Source organism: Triturus cristatus, chromosome 1_2 (assembly GCF_964204655.1).
Source record: "Triturus cristatus chromosome 1_2, aTriCri1.1, whole genome shotgun sequence".
Taxonomy (NCBI): Eukaryota; Metazoa; Chordata; class Amphibia; order Caudata; family Salamandridae; genus Triturus; species Triturus cristatus.
In genome coordinates this window covers 183,887,621-183,893,620 of record NC_140580.1, presented here as the reverse complement: position 1 = coordinate 183,893,620, position 6,000 = coordinate 183,887,621, and positions in this window count along the sequence as shown.

The window sequence follows — 6,000 nt, the reverse complement described above, 5'->3', positions numbered from 1 at the left end:
GGGGAAAAGGGAAGGTTGCCCATGAGGAGTGAGTGCTGTTGCCCGGGCCCCTTCCTTTCCTCCTGTAACATAAATCAAAAACCATTATGAAAAACAATTCACACATTTATTTAAAAATTCTTATAACAGCTTACTCTAGTGCACACTACTAAAAATGGACGGAGAGGAGAGAAGAGACAAGAAAAGAAAAGGGAAGAAAACAGCACAAAAGATCTCAAATCAAGAGCACCTACTATAAATAGGTAGAATACCAAACTGTAGACACATTATTCTCTGAGATGCATGGCCAATTCTTCGTCTTGATTAGGGCCCCCCGGATCCTTGGTCTGGAAATCCACAATATATTTGGAGTATTGATTTTCCCCTTTGAGTTACATTGAAAAAGAGGAGATTGTAGACAGGAGACAGATCAAATAGAGCCCATTTGAGCTTAAAAACATTGGACGTTTCCTGGCTGAAATGGGTCTGTTGGCATGCATGGTTGTACTACCACTGCCTCTTCCTTCTGCCCACAATGGTCTATTATATTGCCACAGCCTCTCTTGCCAGTCCTGTATTGTTGGTTTGTTGCCCCTGCCCCCCTTTTCACTGCCCTCCATAGCCTGTTGTGCTGCCACTGCCCTTCCTGCCTGCCCAGTGTGGTCAAATTGTTGCCTCTGCACTCTCCTACCTGCCTTCAATTTTCAGAGTCCGTGCCCCTCGCCTCTGCCTCTCAACAGTATCCCAATGAAGAACTAGATTGCTAACATTCTATATTTATTACAAAAGTGTGGAACGCCTGATGTCATCTTGATGTAATCAAAATTGTAATACCTAGAGCATTTCCTTTAGAAATTACATATATGAGAGGGTCTTATTTGCATCATAATTATGGTTAGTGCTCTAAAAAACTAAAATGAGGACATATTTTCTGAGTTTTCAAATAGCGACAAAGAACTTTTAAATTAAAAGTAATCTTTATGTTTTTTTATCCAGTTGACCACTTGATTAAATGTTGCACTTAGGGGAGAGGATGTCGTGTTACTTCCAGAGCTGCAGACTTTGCAACTGGGGAACCAGGTTGGAGTTTCTGCTGCAGCTCAACATTGTGTGACTCTGGTCAAATCACTTAATCTCCCCATGACTACAACTAAAATGAATTTGATCTTTTGTGATGTAACCAATGCTCATGTAAAGCACTCCAATACCTGACAAGTCTGCACTATATAAAACTGCAAATACACAAAAAATAAGTGTGTTGCACACTTCTGTCATTGAGCTACATGTGGGCTACATCTGGGTGATATTCGTGCTGCATTTGGGCTCTTTTGTCTCTGGTGGCCATCTTGGGAGATTTATTTGTTATGAAGTTTCCTAATTTCCTCATTTACTGCAGTCTCCTCAGTAGGAAATGCTTTCAGTTTTTTACTTTGATTCCATCAAGAAGGTTATCAGATATGTCACACATTTGCCATAAATTCTGAATGTTAGCACTCTAGTTGCTCATTAGATCGCTGTAGTAAAGCCACTGCTCACCAAGGAAGTCTGCTGCTGGTATTAAACGTGCATGTTTCAGTCTGCATAACAGAATTATTTAATGAAATAGAAGACGATTTGAGAAGTCACTCAAAATGTGCCCTAATTTTTCTTTCTTCAGCACTAATCATAATTTCTGTGGCAAAATGAGCCCCCTCATTGTGTTCCTTTTTAAATTAAATGTTTTAAGTGTTACCAGTTTATTCCAATCAAGATGGCTTCAGGTATGCAATTATTTTATCATAAGTAAGACAGTAAGCGCTCTAGTTGTTCTTAAGAACACTCTGGGACATTCTGTCATTGGGCTATACTTGGGCTACATCTGGGTGATATTTGGGCTACATTTGGGCTCTTTTGTCTCTGGTGGCCATCTTGGGAGATTTATTTGTTATGAAGTTTCTTAATTTCCTCAATTACTGCAGTCTCCTCAGTAGGAAATACTTTCAGTTTTTTACTTTGGTTCCATCAAGAAGGCATTCAGATGTGTCACACATTTGCTATAAATTCTGAATGTTAGCACTCTAGTTGCTCATTAGATTACTGTAGTAAAGCCACTGCTCACCAGGGAAGTCTGCTGCTGGTATTCAAAGTGCATGTTTCAGTCTGCATGTCAGAATTTTTTTATGAACTAGAAGAGGATTTGAGAAGTCAAAATGTGCCCTAATTTTTCTTTCTGCAGCACTAATAATAATTTCTATGGCAAAATGAACCTTTGTAAATTAAATGTTTTAAGTGTTACCACTTTATTCCAATCAAGTTGGCTTCAGGTGTGCCATACTTTAGTCATAAGTAAGACTGTTAGCGCTCTAGTTGTTCTTTAGAACACTCTGGGAAGCTGCAGTAGAACACAAAGGAATCAACTGACAGTCTCTGCCCTTGTTGGATGTACATGTTTTACTGAGAATGTCAGACTTCATTCTCACATGACTGAGAATGATAATGTGAATTTACAGAAAATATGCTCTCCGTTTAGCTTATAGATCACCTTCCAAACCTCTGTGGGAAAAGCATGAGAAAATAGTTTTCTCTAAAACATGATTTATGATATCACAGTAGAAGGCTTTTTCACATGGTAAAATCACCTTAGAACACACCACAATTCCTAAAATGAGTATGGTACCATCAACAAATGACTTGTAATGTAACTAAAGTCTTAAAACCTTCTATTAACTGCAATGCTTTTTAATGAGGTGCTATCATGTATATTGGTCCCAAGATGGCTGCCAACATTTCTTGGATGAAGTACTGACAGCCAATCAGATCTCACGATGAGATGTGTGGTTAGGCTCCGAGCAGATATATCTATCTTTTTAACTCTAATTTTCTCAGGAACTACTGAAGGGATTGACACCATTTAAGCAAAAGGCACGAGTCTGAACTGAGGACTACCTTTTTGCCAAATTTGGTGTAATTCCATTCAGCAGTTCGGGCTGTAGCTGCGTCAACAGGTCCTATGAGAAAATGCATGGGGAAAACGTGTTTTGGGATCCCCCTTTTTTCTCGGTCCCCGCTTGACGAATCAAAGTGAAATTTTCAGGATAGGAGCGGACCGGAGTTGGCCAAAAGTTTGGAAAATTTCGCAAAGATTCGTCAGTAGGCGCCAACGTTATTCCAAACAGAATGTTGCGGATTTCCTATGGAAAATAGGTCCTAACTATAACTACCTACTGGCGACTGCCAGTAGGTAATATATATATATATATATATATATATATATATATATACATATATATATCAAAGGTTAGAGGGTCGTTGTGTTAGCTGAAAATGTCAGTTGAAACATAATGTTTTAATCTAAGAAAACCCCTGAAATTCAACAGTAATAGTTATCGCAAGTAACTATAATTCATGCCCTATAGAAACTATAACTCACGCTCCTGCCATGCACAGTGTCATCATCAATGATGTAATTTCAGGTGTTGCAGTATTGGTATCAATGATGTCATAGAACACGTCATGGGTGATGTAATATTTGAAGTAATTAGCAGTGTATGGCAAGGGCATGCGCTATAGTTACTTTAGGACACAAATTATAGTTACTTGAGATATCTGGTGAATTTCAACCAATGTTTTCACCTAACTGTAATGTCACTTTAACCTTTGGTCTTTTCAGTGAATTTCGAAGGGTTTTTCAATGCAGAATAAGACATTATTTCAATCCTAACAACTATGTCACTCTAACCGTTGTTTTTTTTATGGGAAGTTGTGCAGTTTTTTTTAACTTAAAGTAAGATGTCCATCACCCCCATCCCTGCAAGCATTCATCCCTCCACCATGAATGACCTTCTGCTGGGCGGTATGGGTTTATGCACCCAACCTCTGCATCCAGACCCCTTTTTTTAAAATATATGAAAGGCAAACAAATTGTCTTTTTCAGGAACATATAAAAAGCAGACTTATTGACTATGTCAAAATGTCACCAATATTTATAATCAAATATATATTTTATGAAGGCATAAATTACAATTTTTTATCATTCTTATTGTCACAAAATATTTTATATAAGGCTTTTTTAAAGACAACCGTCAACATATCCTTGAGTCGTTTTAAGCAGCTATAGCCACAAGGGCCCCCTGCACTCCAGTTAAACAACATACAGCTCCGAGAGATGGGGTCTCTGGGGCCCAACAATGGTCAAGGAGGGAGCTACATGCCCTCCTCTCTCTAAAAGTTAAATCATACCCTGGGGATGGGGCCCTAGGGGCTACCTATTGGCCCGGGGATGGAAGGTGCACACCCTTTTCCCAAATATTAGGCAACCCCTCATGCCCTAGCCCACCCCTGGGACTTGTATTTTTAAAGGAGTGTTTTAAAAAAATTACTACAACTCCTCAACTAATCTGCGGTACAGTTTAAAAAAATAAAGTGCTCCTAGCCCCAGGAGTGTCCCTCTGGGAACTCCCCACCAAGCCTAGGCTGCCAGGGTTCTCTACCCTGCCCCCTATATTTGTTTTTCACACTGTTTTCGGGGCACGGAGACTGAATGTCTAAGTCTTATAATTGCTGCCACAACCTCTTTGTTGAGTTTGTGGCAGCTAACCAGATCCTTATATTTGTTCTGTTGGGTCCGCAGATCCTCAGCAATGTGAAATACACATACATTTAAACTTGTGTTTCCCCAAAACTACAGGATGAATTTACATCAAATCACAAAAAACACACCTTATGGGTAAAGTACTAGCTTTCTGCCGAATGTTGTATAATTCCGTTCAGTTGTTTTGGATGTAACTTTGTCTAGCTTTCCTATTTAAAATTGCTTTAGGAAAACATGTTTTGGGACCACTCCATTGTATTGGCCCCTGCTTAACAGATCAACCCAAAGTTTTCCAGGAAGGAGCTGAGATGGATGAGACTTTTATTTGGAATGTTTTGTGAAGATTCATCAAATGGCTCTAAAGTTATGGGCAAAACCACAAGATAAGCTTGTTCATATATTCCTTAGGTATTCCCTGCATGCTATTCCTTCATCCTGCCACCTCATGGTAATATTTGTGTAAATTTGTGAAAAAGAAATGCCCATGGCTGCGTCACACTTTTTTTGTATATTTGTTGGCTGAATATCAAGATCTTGTTAGTAAGGAAAATCTCAATCAAGTCTTTTATCATTTCAATATGTTTATAGAGTCCTATATGTCTCTGATTCTAAAAATAATGACAGGGGTTTTTACCAATATTATGTTTAATTGAAGTGTAAAGTGATATATGTCCATCGTTATCAGATGGTATCTATGGTTCCATGTGATTTAATCTATGTGTTTTAGTAAATCTCCTATTTCCTGGAGATTAGAACTTAGGGTCTGATTGAGATCTTGGTGGTCTGACCACCGGCCCGCGCAGGTACAGTGCCGAGCCAATGGTCTTCCACCCGCTGTAATTAGATGTATACACGATACAGGAAAGATCGCCCCAGCTGCAATTTCCTATGCTGGCGAAGGACCCACTATCGCCTTCTTCACAGCGGGGTACTGCCAAGCAGATTTAGATGTTCCTACGGGTTTGGTGGTGTCCTGTATATGTTGTGCCTGTGTACATATGTGTTGTGTGCATTATGTGTACATGCTGCCTCGCACACCACAAACATACACATGTAAACGTATACCCACATACAGCACAGACACCTACCTTCAATTCCATCAAAACGGGCTGCCAGTCCATCATGATCAAGGTGCCTCAGGATGTGGGGGCCAGGGCGCATGAGAAGAGGACAAAACCACATCCTGTACGTTGAAAAAAGGTGAGTTTTCACCCCTTTTTTGTCCCATTCTACTGACTCAAAGTGGGTGGGATTCCCATTGGAATTCCCTTAGAAACAGCCCACATCCAAATACTGATGGCGGGAATCCTGATTGGACTACCGCCGTTGATCGGGTCAAAAGCGAAGTCCTGTTGGAGTCAGCAGAACCACAGTGGTTTTCCCTCCCATTGAAATCCTGCATCGTAATTGGGCTGGCAGACTGCCAGGTAGGTGGGTGGGAAAACCTCCAA